Below are 19,571 nucleotides of genomic sequence, written 5' to 3' on the forward strand. Positions count from 1 at the left end.
GACTATAGAACAGTCGACAAACCGAAAAGAATTCACAAGGTTACTCGACTATTCGATTAACCGATATTTAACATCCCTACTCCTTAGCGTTTCTGTAGCATCTTTCGTGTGCAGAGCATTGCCCGGATATCAACGAGTGAACCCTCGCAAGGGCGGCTGGGAGGCTGGGGACCAGAGTCAGGCAGCTTTTAGTATGAAACTTTCCAGTGAAAAAAGAGCAGAGACAGTGACACGTAAACGCTTCTGCTGGTTTCCTGAATTGCTTTGGTTGAAATAAACCCTTCGAACCGCACTGAACGAAATCAGCGTGTTTCAGTGGTTTGGTTCAAAACCACCTTTCATTGCACAATAGCCCTTGAATTTTATTTAAAAAAGTAAATCAAAACCATTTAAAAAGTGAAATAAAACATCGATGTTGTCAAAACAACCGTTTGATTAAGAACAAAGTTTTTACTTTTCTATAGGACAAAAAGTATTGATGGCAGCGGCGGGTATAGGGCAGGGCGAGCGGGGGCTGCCCCGGGCCCCGCGCTTTATTAGGCCCCGCGCCAGCGCCGGTGTTTTAAAACTCTCACCCGCCCTGCTGAGAGCAGGGTCGGCAGCCTGGGGCCCGCGCGGGAGCCCGACGTGGCGCTTTGGAAGCTCGAGCCCCGCCCCCCCCCCACAGCAGGCAGCCCGCGCAGGCGCTGCAGCGGCCGGAGCAAACCCCGGGCCCTTTGTGATGTAGGACCTTCCCTCCCCCCCCCCGCACAAGCCCATTGGCTGGACCTGGACAATGGCAGCTGCGGGAACCCACCAATCACCGCTCCCCTCAGGATTTTAATCCCCCAGCACATGGCCAGGCAGCGCCTGTGGGAGAAACGGGCGAGCGGCGCTTCTAGGTAAGTGGCCACTCCCACTGCGATATCTGCACCTACATAACCCTCCTCCCAGACCCTGCACCCCAACCCCCTCCCTGGGGCACAGTCCAGACCCCCCCAGGCCTGCTGGTCCCTGGCCTGCTTGTGTGGTCCCCAGCTGAGTTTTCTGTGCGATCAGTGTCCCCTAGCCCAAGAGAGGTTTCCCACCCCCCCACAAATACAGGAGGTCCCTGCTTTATAACAGCTCGATTTACAACCCTCCCCCCCACATTATGACCTTTTTCCAAAGTGGGGAAGAGGCCAAAATCCCCCAATTGACGTCCTTGGCCTAGTGTACATGCAGGCTCGAGTTAGCACGAGGGCTGCCAGGTGTCAGGTATTGGCCCCCACAGTCCAGTATTTGTGGCTTCTGTCAGGTAAAAAAACCCAGAAAATACCGGACCAGTAAAATGTCTGGGATTTCCACTTTTTCTCAGCTGGAAAGCCACTTGGGATATTCCTTCCCTGCCATGTCTGGTGGGGGTGGGGAGTGTGAGATTTAAAGGTGCCATGTTTATTTTGGGGGGGGAGGAGAGCACTTTTTTTGCTCAACATTTGGACATCCCCCCCTTTTTATTAAGGCAGAATTTTGTTTCAAAATGAATTACAATATAATTAGAATAAAATTATCCAACTAAATTAAGTTTATCGCATTTACCCAATTCACATTTAATATGAAAATAGCCTTCAATTTGTGCATTTGATGCCTTTTTTCTATTTTTTTCTCCAAAGGGGGGCCCAGAGAAATTGTGCTGCCTTGGGCCCCGCAAAACTCTCATCCGCCCCTGATTGATGGTTTTCATTTTGCTTTGACCCCAGTTTTCTGGTTTTTTTGTGACACAGAGCCTCATTGGTACCAACAGGGGCAGGGTTCATTGCTCTTCGCAAACAACTCCTGTCTCACACCTGACAAACTCACTTCACTTAAGGGCTGATTTACTCTGGGAACTTACTGCAGCACAGCTACATCTCTCCGGGGTGCAAAAAATCCAACCCTTCTTGAGAGACAGAGTTATGCCGATCTGCCCCCCTGTGTAGCCAGCTCTGGGTGGATGGAAGAATTCTTGCACTGGCCACACTTTCCCTGGCTGAGCAAATACGTCACCTAACAAAATTCATTTGTTTCCTTCTCCAAAGTGTGTGTAGACAGCAGGTGATTTTTCGGAATCATTTCTTATAAGAAACAATTCACCAGCTAATCTCAGTGGCTATCTCTGGCCCTGGGTTGCAGTTGGAGAGTCTTTGAGATCAAAGAGCTTTGCATAGTTTGGCTGGGATGCAAAGATCTCCTGATTGATTTGAGTTCTGGACTGGATGAGGGTGATTCAGTGTCACGTTTCCAGTGCAAACACTCATGTTTACAAGGGGCAAATATTGCTTCCCCTCAGTGGGCTCCAAATGTTTACTTTGAATGTGCTGATTCAGGGAACACTCCTGCCACCAAACACATCTCGGGCCCGTTCCTCCGGAGCAAGTGCAAAACGGGCAAGAAACCTGGCCCTGGCAATTTCTTCTAATATTAGCGTGCGTGGGAAGGCGAGGGGAGAGTAGGTTGCAGTTCTGTTTAGCCCCTTAACTGCAGCTCCACATTTCCCCCCCTCCTTGTATGTCTACACCGCACACTTAATTCGGAATAAGCTTCTCCGGAAGAAATACCGCAAAACGAGTCGGAGGCCGGTTCCCCTAATGTGGATGCACTACCTCGAGTTAGAGCCCCAGGAGGCAGTACTAGGGAGTAGTTACTTTGAATGGCCCTGGGGAGGAGCTATTTCAAAATAGCAGTGGTGCAGCATCCTCATTACAGCTGTTTCGGAAGGGGCGTTATTCCTCATGGAATGAGGTTTATGGAAGTCGGACTAAGCGGCCTGTTGTTTCGAATTTATTTTGAACTAACAGACTTGCTGTGTAGACGCTCGCATTGTCATTCCGGAATAACGCCGCCGTGTAGTCGCGCCCTAGGAGAGCCATAACCCAGCTAGTTTGCATCTGGAAATAAAGGGCCATGTGACAAAGCCTTGCTCAGCCAGAGCTTCCTCTGTGACCTTAGTCGAGTTACTGGGGCCCAGGCCCTCCAACGCAGGGAGGGTCCGAGCGCCCACTGAAGTCTATGGAATTTAGGAGCCTGATGCTTGGGGGAATCTTGGCCACAGCGTGTGTGGGCCTGAGCCCCTGGCTGTGCTGCGGGGGGGACAGTGCTGCCCTTCTCCGCTGGATGTGGTGGGTACCCATGTCCGTGGGGCTCTGCAGGGTGGAGCTGTGGTGCAGCTGTTGCCTTGAAGACTCTGCGCTAATTTCATTAGTGGCTTCCGGAGGGTTGGTGTGGGCGGGGTTTGGTCCAGGGAGACCTTGGCTGCTCATATTTAAATTGCCTCTCCCAGAGGTCCTGTTATGGGGCCCTGTCAGCTTGTTGACAGTCTGGAGGGATTCCCATGAGTGGTTCACACTAGAGCTACAGGGGCCTCCTGCTATGGCTGACTGAGGCCCAGAAGGCTGGAGTTGCCAGATGGTTTCAACAAAAATACTGGACACACTTGACATTCCATCACCATCCACATTCCATCGCATGTCGAAAATACCGGACACTGATATTTTCTCATTTCTATTTTCTCAGTTGGTTTCCCGAACAAAGGCTCAAATACTGGACTGTCTGGTTCAAAATTGGAAGGCAGGGTCCTGCTCTCCCTTATGCTGGGAGTGACTCCCTTGCCTGCAGAGGGGTTACTCTGGGTGTGTCTACACTGCACCCTTAGCTCAAAATAAGCTGTGCAATTTGTGCTTTGCAAATTGCGTAGCTTATTTCGAGTTAATTTCAAAATAGCTTATTTTGAAATAGAGCGCTATTCCGAAATGCCCCTTATTCCTCATGGAACGAGGTTTAGGAACATCGGAATAGCAAGCCCGTTATTCTGAAAGCTGTTTCGAAATAACCTGGGCACACTGTCAAAATGTGGAAAACGCTATTTCGGGATACCAGAAGTATCCCAAAATAGCACCGCTGTCTAGATGCTCCCTCTGGTTTTCATCTGTGACAGGGATCAGAACTTCACCTGGGCCATGTCTACACTAGGAAAAAGTAGGGGTTACAAGAGTCGGAGTAAGAAGTCCTTCAGCTCAACATTATGTCGAAATAATGGCTTGTAGTGTGGACACGGATGATGTTATTTCAGAATAATGTCAGATGTACCCTCAGGCTACATCTACACTGCACAGTTATTTCAGATACGCTATTCTGGAATAGTTATTCCGAAATAACTTAGTTTGAAATAGCACATCTACACTGCAGGGAAACCTCAAAATTAATCCGAGGCCGGCTTCCCTAATGTAGACGTGCTATCTCGATGCAGGTGTGCTGCATGGAGACCACAGCGCCCAAACGGTCACTTGCGCCACTTACTCCCCTGGGGCGGCCCAACTGAGCGGCGCAGAAGTCAGCCGAGCACCACGGCAGGAGGCAAAGGACGTGACTGAGGCAACAGCGCCCCCCAGAGGGAACAGCCAGCATTTCAGCCACAGCGCCACCCAGAGGGAACAGCCAGCATTTCAGCATTACAGACTCTCAGACACTGGGCTACTATCTATGGCTGTGTCCAGACTCAGGGGTTTTTTCGAAAAAACGTCCCCTGCGTCCAGACTCAAGCCGCGTTCTTTCGAAATTAATTCGAAAGAACGCGGCTTTTCTTTCGATGGCGGTAAACCTCAATTTACGAGGAAGAACGCCTTCTTTCGAAAGTTCCTCTTTTGAAAGAAGGCGTTCTTCAATGTAAATAGGGCTTCTTCGAAAGAGAGCATCCAGACTCACTGGATGCTTTCTTTCGAAAAAGCAAGCCGCTTTTTCGAAATTTCTCCGTGCAGTCTAGACGCTCTCTTTCAAAAGAGGCTTGCAGTCTAGACATAGCCTATATGACTAGCCGATTAGCCCATCATAAAACGGGATTTTCAGGTCTTCTCTCCTGAGCTCTCTCGCTCTGTCATTCTCTGTCTCTCTCTCTCAGCTCTCCTCCACCTCCTGCCTCTCTCTCCGTCTCTCTTTCTCTTCTCCCCCTCCTGCCTCTCTCTCCCCTCCGTCTCTCCCCGACCCCTTTCCCCGTCTACGTCCCTCCCACCATGGCGCTTGGCTGAGTGCTGCCTGCTCATCCGGGCTGCCGTGAGGGAGGGGGGCAGGGCGGTGACATACACGGCTGGGGGGCGGGGCCGTGTACGTCACTGCCCCACCCCATCCCCTTTCTCCTTCTGCAACAGGGGAGCCCAAACAGCCCCTTGCACTGCTGGCTCCCCCGGCGGCCTGGCTGAGGGGCGCAGCACTCAGCTGAGTGCCACAGTGGGAGGGGAAGGGGGGGCGGTGACCTACATGGCCCCGCCCCCGGCCGTGTACGTCAGTGCCCCGCCCCCTTTCCCTCCTGCCATGGTGGCTGGGCTGAGTGCTGCGCCCCTTAGCCGGGCCCCGGTGGGGGAGGGGAAGAAGGGGTGGTGACGTACACGGCCCCACCCCCTGGCCATGTACGTCACCACCCCGCCCCTCCTCCCCTGCAGTGGCCCAGCTGAACGCACAACACTCAGCCCAGCTGCCACGGCGGTAGGGGAAGGGGGACGGGGTGGTGACGTACACGGCCAGGGGCGGGGCAATCTACGTCACCACCCCCTTTCGCCTCTCCCGTGGCGGCCCCGCTGAGGGGCGCACCACTCAGCGCCACGGCGGGAGGAGGAAGGGGGGGCGGTGACGTACACGGCCCTGCCCCCTTTCCCCTCCCACCGGGGCCCAGCTGAGCGGCGCAGCGCTCGGCCGAGTCACCACGGAGGGAGGGGAAGGGGGGCGGGGCACTGACGTACACGGCCAGGGGGCGGGACCATGTACGTCAGCGTTGCACTATAGATATGATAACTTTGCTGTGTAGACGCACTCTGAGTCTACACCAGGGGTGGGCAAAAGGGCCTCTGCCCAGATCCGGCCCGCCACGCAGGTGGATCTGGCCCACGGAAGCCCTGCTGCTCCCCCGCCCCCAGGCCAATCAGGGCCTAGGGACAGGGGATCATGCGGCACGCCGGAGGGCAGGGAGGGAGAGACGTTGCCCGTAGAAATGTCTGTCCCAGCGGAGGACATTGGAAGAGTAGGGAGGAGCTGCTGTGGGCAGAGGCTCCAGTGGGTTTTAAAGGAAACATGGGAGCAAGCGGATCGGAGCAGCCCTGTGGCCCATCACACGTGGACTCAGGGCTCCATGCTTCAGGGGACAGTTCAGGAGCCTCCTGTTCGGCAGCTGTGGGGTCCCGCCCCCCGCAGGGCTGTGAGCAGGGCCCCTGGGCCTGGCCAGGGCAGTGAGGCGCCATGGGGGTGACTCACAGGGCTGGGGAGCCGTGGCTCTAGGATGTCTCTGCTCACAGCCCCGGAGGGGACGGCTCGCCTGGCAGTTCCTGGTTAGCACGAGCCTGCGGCAGGAACAAGCTGATTAGGCAGAACAGTAGCGTGAGCAGCAAATTAAGCTGCTGACTTTGTGGGTCGCCTGAGCCCCTCCATAAGGAACCACAGATCAGTGGGCAGAGGCCTCCTGCCTGCCAGTCCTGCCCATCCCCAGTGCCGCCTGCGGCTCCAGGGCAGCCCAACCAGCCCCAAGCCTGGGCCCCGGAGAAACAGCGCTGGGAGGAGAGGGGTGAGAAGTGCTGAGAGCCAGCCTGGAGCCCTCTTCCCTCTGGGCTTGGTGGCGCTGGGGGTGCTGCGCGTCTAGCGGGGGGCCCGGGGAAGGGGTTGCTGCTTGCTGGCTGGGGCTCAGCTGGGATCCACACGGAGCACCCACCCTCTGGGTGTGGTTCACTGTCCCGCCGGAAGGCACCGCGCCCACTGGAGGAGAGAACGATGCGTCTGCTCTGCCGCCTAGCTGAGGGGGCTGCCTTTTTGCTCAGCTGTAGCGGCTTCCGCACGACTCTCCAGAGGTGGCAGGTTCGCCTGTTGGCCTCACCTGCTGGGGCATCCTGCAGGCAGGAGCTGGTCGGTGGCTGTAGCAGGTCCCATGAGCACTGCAAGGATTTGCCCAGGCCCAGAAGGGGCCGGGAGTCTTTGCCCCCAGCCACTCACCCAGGTACGAGGGGCATCTCAGACCCTACGAGCCCAGGAGGGCAGCAGGGCCCCAGGGCCGGGCTGGCTGCCATGGACACCAGCAGGAGACATGCGGAGGCCTGACCCCGCCCTGCCCAGCGCACTCTGGGATATGGCCCTGCCCGCTCTGCTCAGGTCACAGAGCTGCTGCACTGATGAGCTGATCGGCCCCTGGGTGTCCAGTGTTCGGGGAAGGCAGAGTCGGAGCTGTTTAAAATATCAGCCCAGAGGAAAATCCGTCCCGAGCCTCGCCCCTCCACTGAGAAGACTGCCAGGGGATCCGGTGACACAGCAGGGCCAGAGGGCCAGAGGGAGCCAGGGGCAGGGCCGAACTAGGAGTGGGGATGGCTTGTAGCCTCACCTGTAAGATCCAGTTGGTCTTTGTCAGGGCTCCTCTGTAGCTTCGCCTCCTCTGAGTCATAAGAACATAAGGACGGCCCGACTGGGTCAGACCAGCCCACTGTCCTGTCGGCCCACAGTGGCCAATATCAGTTGCCTCAGAGGGAGGGATCACAACAGGGAATCCTCACGTGATCCCTGCCGTCACCCACTTCCAGAGAAACAAAGGCTAGGGACACCATTCCTACCCATCCTGGCTAATAGCCATTGATGGACCTAACCTCCAGGAATCTCTTTTTTGAACCCTGTTAAAGTTCTAGCCTTCACCACATCCTCTGGCAAGGAGTTCCACAGGTTTACTGTGCGCTGAGTGAAGACAAACTTCCTTTTGTTTGTTTTAAACCTGCTGCCTATTCATTTCATTTGGTGACCCCCTAGTTCTTATATTGGGGGAATAAGTAAATAATTTTTCTTTATTCACTTTTTCCATAGTGGTCATGATTTTATAGACCTCTAGCATATCCCTCTGTCGGCAGAGGGATGTAAATGGAGCACTTTGAAAGTGCAAATGAAGCCGGGATTTAAATATCTCGTGCTTCATTTGCATAATCATATAATGGTGCTTTTTTTAAAAAACACTATTTCAAAATTGAAACCGCAGTCTAGACACGGTTCTTTCAAAAATGGGGCGCGTTTTCGAAAGATCCTGAGGTTTACAGGATCCCTGTGGATTTCTTCCTCTTCCTCTTCTTCATCGTTGTCCTCAGGGAGACGTGTGTCCACACTCTTGGAGAGGAACATGTTCTCTCCCCGTCAGCATCTCCACAAGGTGCCAGAGTGGCTGCAGACACAGTCTTTTCATGATGGGTAGGAGCTTCCATGAGCCTTTGGTTTCCTCTGGCGAGGCCTGTGCTTGGGCCAACACTCTGTGCACATGGATCTCTCTGCTCCCTTGAGGAGTGTCTTTGAAACAAGGAATGAAGCCTGGAATAAAAAAAGGAGCAAAAGGGTTTTTCTGTCCTTGAAAACAAGGGAATTAGTTTGCCCAGGATTCCGAGACACAGGAGCAGTCTTTTGAAACCAGCAGCTCTTCTAAGAGCCAGATCTGGTTTGTAGAACCCAGTCCAAGGTGAAGACACATGGGGCTGTGGGTGAGACAGGAATTTTTGAGGGGAATTTCTAGGGCCTGTGTTGTGCAGGAGGTCAACTAGATGAGCAGGGCTGTCCCTTCCGGCTTTACCGCCTGGGAAGCTAGGAGACGATGACCCTAAAGTTGGCTTTAAGTGCTCGTATCAACGTTGCTGCTCCATACAAGAGAACAGGCTTTGTCTGAGGTTTTCTTAGGGAGAGGTCCCTGGGCCCCTGTTCCCTTTTTCTCATAGCAGCCCCTCCTGCTCTAGAAGGCTATGCCTACACTGTAGCTTTCTTCCGCAAAAGCTTATGCAAATGAAACGTGGAGTGGAATATCGCCATGCTTCATTTGCATAATTAATTAGCAGTCACTTTTGGGCAAGAGGCATTTGCACAAAAAGGAGCTGTGGAGTATAGCCTCAGGATATGTCTATACTACTAGGGCAGTGGTGCCCGCCGGCGCATTTGTGCGCGCCTGCCGACAACCTGGGCCTGCCCCGCCCCTGGTGCACAGCGCACCGGCGCCGGGTGCGTGGTGCTCGGGTGGCCCCAGCCCTGGGGCACATGCGGGCACTCCGGCGCGTGGCACTCGAGCAGCGCCGGTGCCAGCCCCAGGTGCGTGGCTTGGGCGGCAGCGCCGGCCCTGGGCCCATGGCACAAGGCAGTCGGACGGCCCCAGCCCCGGCCCTGGGGCACATGCCGGCACTGGGTGCAAGGGCATCCCCATCCCCTGGCGTGCCCCAGGATGCACGTCCCTGCCCCTGGGCGCCTGGCGTGTGAGTGGCCCCACCCCCGGGCACCCGGGAGCCTCTAAAGGTTGGGGACCACTGTACTAGGGTATTTCAAAATAAGCTATTTTGGAATAATAACTCCTGAAATAGCTATTTCAAAATAACAGATCCACACTACAGGGAAGCCTTGAAATCAGTCCGAGGCAAGCTCCCCTAGGCTATGTCTACACTGACGGCTTCTTGTGCAAGAACATCTTGCGCAACAGTTCTTGTTCAAGAAGTATTGTGCAAGAACACGTCCACGCTGCCATGTGCGAGATGTGCTTTTGCGCAAGAGCATCCATGGCAGTGCAGACGCTCACTTGTGCAAGAAAGCTCTGATGGCCGTGCGTCCACGCTGCCCTCTTGCGCAAGAAGCCCTCTCTCGCCACGCCGTACTGTAAATCTTCTTGCTCAAGAGTGGGTGGGCAGTGTGGACGCTCAGCAGATAGTTGCGCAAGAAAGGCCGCTGCTGCACAAGAACCCACCAGTGTAGACATAGCGCTAATGTGGACCCGCTACCTCCATTTAGAGCCCCAGAAGTCTCTGGGGAGTAGTTACTTTGAATGGCCCTCTGGAGGAGCTATTTCGAAATAGCAGCTGTGGAGCGTCCACACTACCACTATTTTGAATTAACTATTTCAAAATAGGTCTTATTACTCATGAACTGAGGGTTTATTATTCTGGAGTAAGAACCCTGTCATTTGAAAATAATTTCGAAATAACGGGCTTGCTGTGTTGACGCTCACCTAGTTATTTCAAAATTAAACGTGAGTTAAAAAGCCTCTTATTAAACCCCACAGCTCTGTGCACAGAATGTTGGGACTCTAGCAACAGATGGGAAGCAAGCAGAAAATCAATTACCTTCCATTCCCATCAAATCAAGTAAAAGGAATACAAGATAGTCAGCTACAAGGTTAGAAGGGCTGGAAGGATGGATTAGCAGCAGAAAATATTTAATTACTTTCAAATATTTCAAAATTTAGTACTTATTAGAGCATGAAAAACAACCAGTAAACTTACAATTAAGAATTTTACACGCTACTTAAAACATTGAATCAGAAGCTAGGTCGCCAACAAAATACAAAGAAATGACTCCTAGGCCCATAACAAATTTAGACAGGAGTTCATTTAAACCCATTTCCTGGAAAAGAATGCAAGGGGGAATTTGCACAAACATTTTAGATAGTCGAGAGGAAGATAGATCAGAATTACCTCAGAGATTTGAATTCTAACTCCAGTTCTGTATGTGTTTGAGTCCGTTCCCAAAATTCCCTCTCCCCCTTTCCTTCGTTCTTTCCATTGATGATTCTGAAGGACCGTCACCTTGTGATTTTTGGCTCTGACTCTAAGGGATGAATTGAGCTGGCAATGTAGCAGCAACACTCTGCTCCCTTTGGCCTAGCCTGGCCTGACCTGGACTACCTGAAATCCACTCTAGCACATGGGCTGCGCAGACCTCTGGGCCTGTCTCATGCCTCCCCTGGGAAGCGTGGCCGCGCGAACTGAGCCCCAGTCGCAGCTCCCGAGGTTTCCTGTGCAGCCTTGGACTTGCATGGCTGCCATGGTTTCTCTTTGGAAGGGACTCGGTCCCGCTTGGACAGGCGACTCGCCCGTGTGACTCCAAACGCCATCTTGTGGCTGTCTTTTTCCCCCACAGCCAGAACACCAGGATTCGCCTCCCACGGCAGAAGATGCAAAAGGCCCTGGAAGGAAAGCCCTCCTGCTTTTTTACCTCGGGAGGATGTGGGCTACCAACCGAAGCTCTGAGCCAAGGACTGAAGGACCCGTCCAAGCCGTGGCCGTACTCCCGAGACTTGACCGAAGCCAGCTCTCTCTTCCATGACTGCTGCAAGCCTCAACCGAGACCGTGGCGAGTGCTGCCCGTGCTCCCACAATTCCCTCTCCCCCTTTCCATTGAGGATTCTGAAGGACCGTCAGCTGGTGATTTTTGGCTCTGACTGTAAGGGATGAATTGAGCCGGGAACGTAGCTGGTCCTCTTGGGCTGGGCAGAAGCTTTGGATGGGATGAGATGGGTTTTGGTCAGCCGGCGTGTGCCTAAAGAGCGTGGGTGGTGGCGATGCGGGAGAAGCGGCGCGTCGGAGGGAATTGCTCGCGTGTCCTGTTGTTGAGCAGTATGGCGAAGGCAGAAGTTCTCTTTGTGAGGGGTTTGGCGTGCCTCGGAGTAGTAGAGCAAGGCCAGTGTTGATGCTGTGGCAGCTCTTTGTCTAGGCGTTTTGTCTAGGCCTGAATGAAGGCTCTGGGTAGCGTGGTCCAGAAGTGCTTTGTTCCACGAGCGTCTGGAGAGCCTCCCTGGCGCGCTCCCTGAGCGGGTCCCGGCGGCCCTTGTGGGTGGGAAAAGGGCAGGAGGAAGCCCTGTTGCCTGAGGACAGAAGAGGAGGCCTCCGTGCCTCCCACACAGGAAGCGGGGGGCTGCCGAGAGCTTCCCCGCAGGCGGCATCCTGGCCTGGCCTTTAGCTACTTGCAGCCTGGAGTGAAGGCGCGGAGTCAAAAGAGGCCGGCCCACACGTAGCAGAGGATGGTTTCGATCCATCGACCTCTGGGTTATGGGCCCAGCACGCTTCCGCTGCGCCACTCTGCTCCCTTTGGGCTAGACTGCCCGCAATCCACTCTAGCACCTGGGCTGCACTGGCACGGCCAGGCAGAGGAGCAGGCTGCTAGGCAGCGTTTCGGAAACCCCTTCGAGGTCTCTGTGGCGCAATGGGTCAGCGCGTTCGGCTGTTAACCGAAAGGATGGTGGTTTGAGCCCACCCAGGGACGTGGCTACGCTCGGCCTCCTGGCGCTTGCTAGCGGGCTCCCTTTTGCCACCTCCAAGCCATCCCTCTCGGCCTCGGTGAGGTCACCTTGTGGCCGGCAAGGTTCAGGGGCCGTGCCGTGCCACAGGAGCCCGTCTCCCAGCAACCGCGCCGGGGCCTCGGCCTCAGGGCTTAAGCCCCGAGCCCAAGCGCGAAAGCTCCAGCCGGGCAGGTGTCGCTCCCCTCCCGCCTCTACGCCAGCTGAGAGGGAGAAACGCACGAGCCGCGCGGGTTCTTAGCCGCCTCCCTCCTGCGGGCCTGTTTGCTGCGCAGACCTCTGGGCCTGTCTCATGCCTCCCCTGGGAAGCGTGGCCGCGCGAACTGAGCCCCAGTCGCAGCTCCCGAGGTTTCCTGTGCAGCCTTGGACTTGCATGGCTGCCATGGTTTCTCTTTGGAAGGGACTCGGTCCCGCTTGGACAGGCGACTCGCCCGTGTGACTCCAAACGCCATCTTGTGGCTGTCTTTTTCCCCCACAGCCAGAACACCAGGATTCGCCTCCCACGGCAGAAGATGCAAAAGGCCCTGGAAGGAAAGCCCTCCTGCTTTTTTACCTCGGGAGGATGTGGGCTACCAACCGAAGCTCTGAGCCAAGGACTGAAGGACCCGTCCAAGCCGTGGCCGTACTCCCGAGACTTGACCGAAGCCAGCTCTCTCTTCCATGACTGCTGCAAGCCTCAACCGAGACCGTGGCGAGTGCTGCCCGTGCTCCCACAATTCCCTCTCCCCCTTTCCATTGAGGATTCTGAAGGACCGTCAGCTGGTGATTTTTGGCTCTGACTGTAAGGGATGAATTGAGCCGGGAACGTAGCTGGTCCTCTTGGGCTGGGCAGAAGCTTTTGATGGGATGAGATGGGTTTTGGTCAGCCGGCGTGTGCCTAAAGAGCGTGGGTGGTGGCGATGCGGGAGAAGCGGCGCGTCGGAGGGAATTGCTCGCGTGTCCTGTTGTTGAGCAGTATGGCGAAGGCAGAAGTTCTCTTTGTGAGGGGTTTGGCGTGCCTCGGAGTAGTAGAGCAAGGCCAGTGTTGATGCTGTGGCAGCTCTTTGTCTAGGCGTTTTGTCTAGGCCTGAATGAAGGCTCTGGGTAGCGTGGTCCAGAAGTGCTTTGTTCCACGAGCGTCTGGAGAGCCTCCCTGGCGCGCTCCCTGAGCGGGTCCCGGCGGCCCTTGTGGGTGGGAAAAGGGCAGGAGGAAGCCCTGTTGCCTGAGGACAGAAGAGGAGGCCTCCGTGCCTCCCACACAGGAAGCGGGGGGCTGCCGAGAGCTTCCCCGCAGGCGGCATCCTGGCCTGGCCTTTAGCTACTTGCAGCCTGGAGTGAAGGCGCGGAGTCAAAAGAGGCCGGCCCACACGTAGCAGAGGATGGTTTCGATCCATCGACCTCTGGGTTATGGGCCCAGCACGCTTCCGCTGCGCCACTCTGCTCCCTTTGGGCTAGACTGCCCGCAATCCACTCTAGCACCTGGGCTGCACTGGCACGGCCAGGCAGAGGAGCAGGCTGCTAGGCAGCGTTTCGGAAACCCCTTCGAGGTCTCTGTGGCGCAATGGGTCAGCGCGTTCGGCTGTTAACCGAAAGGATGGTGGTTCGAGCCCACCCAGGGACGTGGCTACGCTCGGCCTCCTGGCGCTTGCTAGCGGGCTCCCTTTTGCCACCTCCAAGCCATCCCTCTCGGCCTCGGTGAGGTCACCTTGTGGCCGGCAAGGTTCAGGGGCCGTGCCGTGCCACAGGAGCCCGTCTCCCAGCAACCGCGCCGGGGCCTCGGCCTCAGGGCTTAAGCCCCGAGCCCAAGCGCGAAAGCTCCAGCCGGGCAGGTGTCGCTCCCCTCCCGCCTCTACGCCAGCTGAGAGGGAGAAACGCACGAGCCGCGCGGGTTCTTAGCCGCCTCCCTCCTGCGGGCCTGTTTGCTGCGCAGACCTCTGGGCCTGTCTCATGCCTCCCCTGGGAAGCGTGGCCGCGCGAACTGAGCCCCAGTCGCAGCTCCCGAGGTTTCCTGTGCAGCCTTGGACTTGCATGGCTGCCATGGTTTCTCTTTGGAAGGGACTCGGTCCCGCTTGGACAGGCGACTCGCCCGTGTGACTCCAAACGCCATCTTGTGGCTGTCTTTTTCCCCCACAGCCAGAACACCAGGATTCGCCTCCCACGGCAGAAGATGCAAAAGGCCCTGGAAGGAAAGCCCTCCTGCTTTTTTACCTCGGGAGGATGTGGGCTACCAACCGAAGCTCTGAGCCAAGGACTGAAGGACCCGTCCAAGCCGTGGCCGTACTCCCGAGACTTGACCGAAGCCAGCTCTCTCTTCCATGACTGCTGCAAGCCTCAACCGAGACCGTGGCGAGTGCTGCCCGTGCTCCCACAATTCCCTCTCCCCCTTTCCATTGAGGATTCTGAAGGACCGTCAGCTGGTGATTTTTGGCTCTGACTGTAAGGGATGAATTGAGCCGGGAACGTAGCTGGTCCTCTTGGGCTGGGCAGAAGCTTTTGATGGGATGAGATGGGTTTTGGTCAGCCGGCGTGTGCCTAAAGAGCGTGGGTGGTGGCGATGCGGGAGAAGCGGCGCGTCGGAGGGAATTGCTCGCGTGTCCTGTTGTTGAGCAGTATGGCGAAGGCAGAAGTTCTCTTTGTGAGGGGTTTGGCGTGCCTGGGAGTAGTAGAGCAAGGCCAGTGTTGATGCTGTGGCAGCTCTTTGTCTAGGCGTTTTGTCTAGGCCTGAATGAAGGCTCTGGGTAGCGTGGTCCAGAAGTGCTTTGTTCCACGAGCGTCTGGAGAGCCTCCCTGGCGCGCTCCCTGAGCGGGTCCCGGCGGCCCTTGTGGGTGGGAAAAGGGCAGGAGGAAGCCCTGTTGCCTGAGGACAGAAGAGGAGGCCTCCGTGCCTCCCACACAGGAAGCGGGGGGCTGCCGAGAGCTTCCCCGCAGGCGGCATCCTGGCCTGGCCTTTAGCTACTTGCAGCCTGGAGTGAAGGCGCGGAGTCAAAAGAGGCCGGCCCACACGTAGCAGAGGATGGTTTCGATCCATCGACCTCTGGGTTATGGGCCCAGCACGCTTCCGCTGCGCCACTCTGCTCCCTTTGGGCTAGACTGCCCGCAATCCACTCTAGCACCTGGGCTGCACTGGCACGGCCAGGCAGAGGAGCAGGCTGCTAGGCAGCGTTTCGGAAACCCCTTCGAGGTCTCTGTGGCGCAATGGGTCAGCGCGTTCGGCTGTTAACCGAAAGGATGGTGGTTCGAGCCCACCCAGGGACGTGGCTACGCTCGGCCTCCTGGCGCTTGCTAGCGGGCTCCCTTTTGCCACCTCCAAGCCATCCCTCTCGGCCTCGGTGAGGTCACCTTGTGGCCGGCAAGGTTCAGGGGCCGTGCCGTGCCACAGGAGCCCGTCTCCCAGCAACCGCGCCGGGGCCTCGGCCTCAGGGCTTAAGCCCCGAGCCCAAGCGCGAAAGCTCCAGCCGGGCAGGTGTCGCTCCCCTCCCGCCTCTACGCCAGCTGAGAGGGAGAAACGCACGAGCCGCGCGGGTTCTTAGCCGCCTCCCTCCTGCGGGCCTGTTTGCTGCGCAGACCTCTGGGCCTGTCTCATGCCTCCCCTGGGAAGCGTGGCCGCGCGAACTGAGCCCCAGTCGCAGCTCCCGAGGTTTCCTGTGCAGCCTTGGACTTGCATGGCTGCCATGGTTTCTCTTTGGAAGGGACTCGGTCCCGCTTGGACAGGCGACTCGCCCGTGTGACTCCAAACGCCATCTTGTGGCTGTCTTTTTCCCCCACAGCCAGAACACCAGGATTCGCCTCCCACGGCAGAAGATGCAAAAGGCCCTGGAAGGAAAGCCCTCCTGCTTTTTTACCTCGGGAGGATGTGGGCTACCAACCGAAGCTCTGAGCCAAGGACTGAAGGACCCGTCCAAGCCGTGGCCGTACTCCCGAGACTTGACCGAAGCCAGCTCTCTCTTCCATGACTGCTGCAAGCCTCAACCGAGACCGTGGCGAGTGCTGCCCGTGCTCCCACAATTCCCTCTCCCCCTTTCCATTGAGGATTCTGAAGGACCGTCAGCTGGTGATTTTTGGCTCTGACTGTAAGGGATGAATTGAGCCGGGAACGTAGCTGGTCCTCTTGGGCTGGGCAGAAGCTTTTGATGGGATGAGATGGGTTTTGGTCAGCCGGCGTGTGCCTAAAGAGCGTGGGTGGTGGCGATGCGGGAGAAGCGGCGCGTCGGAGGGAATTGCTCGCGTGTCCTGTTGTTGAGCAGTATGGCGAAGGCAGAAGTTCTCTTTGTGAGGGGTTTGGCGTGCCTGGGAGTAGTAGAGCAAGGCCAGTGTTGATGCTGTGGCAGCTCTTTGTCTAGGCGTTTTGTCTAGGCCTGAATGAAGGCTCTGGGTAGCGTGGTCCAGAAGTGCTTTGTTCCACGAGCGTCTGGAGAGCCTCCCTGGCGCGCTCCCTGAGCGGGTCCCGGCGGCCCTTGTGGGTGGGAAAAGGGCAGGAGGAAGCCCTGTTGCCTGAGGACAGAAGAGGAGGCCTCCGTGCCTCCCACACAGGAAGCGGGGGGCTGCCGAGAGCTTCCCCGCAGGCGGCATCCTGGCCTGGCCTTTAGCTACTTGCAGCCTGGAGTGAAGGCGCGGAGTCAAAAGAGGCCGGCCCACACGTAGCAGAGGATGGTTTCGATCCATCGACCTCTGGGTTATGGGCCCAGCACGCTTCCGCTGCGCCACTCTGCTCCCTTTGGGCTAGACTGCCCGCAATCCACTCTAGCACCTGGGCTGCACTGGCACGGCCAGGCAGAGGAGCAGGCTGCTAGGCAGCGTTTCGGAAACCCCTTCGAGGTCTCTGTGGCGCAATGGGTCAGCGCGTTCGGCTGTTAACCGAAAGGATGGTGGTTCGAGCCCACCCAGGGACGTGGCTACGCTCGGCCTCCTGGCGCTTGCTAGCGGGCTCCCTTTTGCCACCTCCAAGCCATCCCTCTCGGCCTCGGTGAGGTCACCTTGTGGCCGGCAAGGTTCAGGGGCCGTGCCGTGCCACAGGAGCCCGTCTCCCAGCAACCGCGCCGGGGCCTCGGCCTCAGGGCTTAAGCCCCGAGCCCAAGCGCGAAAGCTCCAGCCGGGCAGGTGTCGCTCCCCTCCCGCCTCTACGCCAGCTGAGAGGGAGAAACGCACGAGCCGCGCGGGTTCTTAGCCGCCTCCCTCCTGCGGGCCTGTTTGCTGCGCAGACCTCTGGGCCTGTCTCATGCCTCCCCTGGGAAGCGTGGCCGCGCGAACTGAGCCCCAGTCGCAGCTCCCGAGGTTTCCTGTGCAGCCGTGGACTTGCATGGCTGCCATGGTTTCTCTTTGGAAGGGACTCGGTCCCGCTTGGACAGGCGACTCGCCCGTGTGACTCCAAACGCCATCTTGTGGCTGTCTTTTTCCCCCACAGCCAGAACACCAGGATTCGCCTCCCACGGCAGAAGATGCAAAAGGCCCTGGAAGGAAAGCCCTCCTGCTTTTTTACCTCGGGAGGATGTGGGCTACCAACCGAAGCTCTGAGCCAAGGACTGAAGGACCCGTCCAAGCCGTGGCCGTACTCCCGAGACTTGACCGAAGCCAGCTCTCTCTTCCATGACTGCTGCAAGCCTCAACCGAGACCGTGGCGAGTGCTGCCCGTGCTCCCACAATTCCCTCTCCCCCTTTCCATTGAGGATTCTGAAGGACCGTCAGCTGGTGATTTTTGGCTCTGACTGTAAGGGATGAATTGAGCCGGGAACGTAGCTGGTCCTCTTGGGCTGGGCAGAAGCTTTTGATGGGATGAGATGGGTTTTGGTCAGCCGGCGTGTGCCTAAAGAGCGTGGGTGGTGGCGATGCGGGAGAAGCGGCGCGTCGGAGGGAATTGCTCGCGTGTCCTGTTGTTGAGCAGTATGGCGAAGGCAGAAGTTCTCTTTGTGAGGGGTTTGGCGTGCCTCGGAGTAGTAGAGCAAGGCCAGTGTTGATGCTGTGGCAGCTCTTTGTCTAGGCGTTTTGTCTAGGCCTGAATGAAGGCTCTGGGTAGCGTGGTCCAGAAGTGCTTTGTTCCACGAGCGTCTGGAGAGCCTCCCTGGCGCGCTCCCTGAGCGGGTCCCGGCAGCCCTTGTGGGTGGGAAAAGGGCAGGAGGAAGCCCTGTTGCCTGAGGACAGAAGAGGAGGCCTCCGTGCCTCCCACACAGGAAGCGGGGGGCTGCCGAGAGCTTCCCCGCAGGCGGCATCCTGGCCTGGCCTTTAGCTACTTGCAGCCTGGAGTGAAGGCGCGGAGTCAAAAGAGGCCGGCCCACACGTAGCAGAGGATGGTTTCGATCCATCGACCTCTGGGTAATGGGCCCAGCACGCTTCCGCTGCTCCACTCTGCTCCCTTTGGGCTAGACTGCCCGCAATCCACTCTAGCACCTGGGCTGCACTGGCACGGCCAGGCAGAGGAGCAGGCTGCTAGGCAGCGTGTCTGAAACCCCTTCGAGGTCTCTGTGGCGCAATGGGTCAGCGCGTTCGGCTGTTAACCGAAAGGATGGTGGTTCGAGCCCACCCAGGGACGTGGCTGCGCTCGGCCTCCTGGCGCTTGCTAGCGGGCTCCCTTTTGCCACCTCCAAGCCATCCCTCTCGGCCTCGGTGAGGTCACCTTGCCGCCGGCAAGGTTCAGGGGCCGTGCCGTGCCACAGGAGCCCGTCTCCCAGTAACCGCGCCGGGGCCTCGGCCTCAGGGCTTAAGCCCCGAGCCCAAGCGCGAAAGCTCCAGCCGGGCAGGTGTCGCTCCCCTCCCGCCTCTACGCCAGCTGAGAGGGAGAAACGCACGAGCCGCGCGGGTTCTTAGCCGCCTCCCTCCTGCGGGCCTGTTTGCTGCGCAGACCTCTGGGCCTGTCTCATGCCTCCCCTGGGAAGCGTGGCCGCGCGAACTGAGCCCCAGTCGCAGCTCCCGAGGTTTCCTGTGCAGCCTTGGACTTGCATGGCTGCCATGGTTTCTCTTTGGAAGGGACTCGGTCCCGCTTGGACAGGCGACTCGCCCGTGTGACTCCAAACGCCATCTTGTGGCTGTCTTTTTCCCCCACAGCCAGAACACCAGGATTCGCCTCCCACGGCAGAAGATGCAAAAGGCCCTGGAAGGAAAGCCCTCCTGCTTTTTTACCTCGGGAGGATGTGGGCTACCAACCGAAGCTCTGAGCCAAGGACTGAAGGACCCGTCCAAGCCGTGGCCGTACTCCCGAGACTTGACCGAAGCCAGCTCTCTCTTCCATGACTGCTGCAAGCCTCAACCGAGACCGTGGCGAGTGCTGCCCGTGCTCCCACAATTCCCTCTCCCCCTTTCCACTGAGGATTCTGAAGGACCGTCAGCTGGTGATTTTTGGCTCTGACTGTAAGGGATGAATTGAGCCGGGAACGTAGCTGGTCCTCTTGGGCTGGGCAGAAGCTTTTGATGGGATGAGATGGGTTTTGGTCAGCCGGCGTGTGCCTAAAGAGCGTGGGTGGTGGCGATGCGGGAGAAGCGGCGCGTCGGAGGGAATTGCTCGCGTGTCCTGTTGTTGAGCAGTATGGCGAAGGCAGAAGTTCTCTTTGTGAGGGGTTTGGCG

General features: G+C 57.5%; 9 non-coding genes across 9 annotated transcripts; 5 read left to right on the top strand and 4 right to left on the bottom strand.

The window, feature by feature from the left end:
• Positions 1 to 11,755: 11,755 nt before the first annotated feature.
• TRNAM-CAU (transfer RNA methionine (anticodon CAU)) lies at positions 11,756 to 11,827 on the bottom strand. The gene has a single exon. It is a non-coding gene; the product is annotated as a tRNA-Met (tRNA).
• A 105-nt stretch (positions 11,828 to 11,932) lies between these two features.
• Positions 11,933 to 12,006, top strand: TRNAN-GUU (transfer RNA asparagine (anticodon GUU)). Its single transcript has one exon. It is a non-coding gene; the product is annotated as a tRNA-Asn (tRNA).
• Positions 12,007 to 13,389: 1,383 nt separating this feature from the next.
• Positions 13,390 to 13,461, bottom strand: TRNAM-CAU (transfer RNA methionine (anticodon CAU)). Its single transcript has one exon. It is a non-coding gene; the product is annotated as a tRNA-Met (tRNA).
• A 105-nt stretch (positions 13,462 to 13,566) lies between these two features.
• Positions 13,567 to 13,640, top strand: TRNAN-GUU (transfer RNA asparagine (anticodon GUU)). Its single transcript has one exon. It is a non-coding gene; the product is annotated as a tRNA-Asn (tRNA).
• A 1,383-nt stretch (positions 13,641 to 15,023) lies between these two features.
• Positions 15,024 to 15,095, bottom strand: TRNAM-CAU (transfer RNA methionine (anticodon CAU)). The gene has a single exon. It is a non-coding gene; the product is annotated as a tRNA-Met (tRNA).
• Positions 15,096 to 15,200: 105 nt separating this feature from the next.
• TRNAN-GUU (transfer RNA asparagine (anticodon GUU)) lies at positions 15,201 to 15,274 on the top strand. The gene has a single exon. It is a non-coding gene; the product is annotated as a tRNA-Asn (tRNA).
• Positions 15,275 to 16,657: 1,383 nt separating this feature from the next.
• TRNAM-CAU (transfer RNA methionine (anticodon CAU)) lies at positions 16,658 to 16,729 on the bottom strand. The gene has a single exon. It is a non-coding gene; the product is annotated as a tRNA-Met (tRNA).
• Positions 16,730 to 16,834: 105 nt separating this feature from the next.
• On the top strand, positions 16,835 to 16,908 carry TRNAN-GUU (transfer RNA asparagine (anticodon GUU)). The gene has a single exon. It is a non-coding gene; the product is annotated as a tRNA-Asn (tRNA).
• A 1,560-nt stretch (positions 16,909 to 18,468) lies between these two features.
• Positions 18,469 to 18,542, top strand: TRNAN-GUU (transfer RNA asparagine (anticodon GUU)). The gene has a single exon. It is a non-coding gene; the product is annotated as a tRNA-Asn (tRNA).
• The last annotated feature ends 1,029 nt before the right edge of the window (positions 18,543 to 19,571 follow it).

The sequence above is a fragment of the Pelodiscus sinensis genome, chromosome 26, assembly GCF_052426305.1.
Source record: "Pelodiscus sinensis isolate ZL-2025 chromosome 26, ASM5242630v1, whole genome shotgun sequence".
NCBI lineage: Eukaryota > Metazoa > Chordata > Testudines > Trionychidae > Pelodiscus > Pelodiscus sinensis.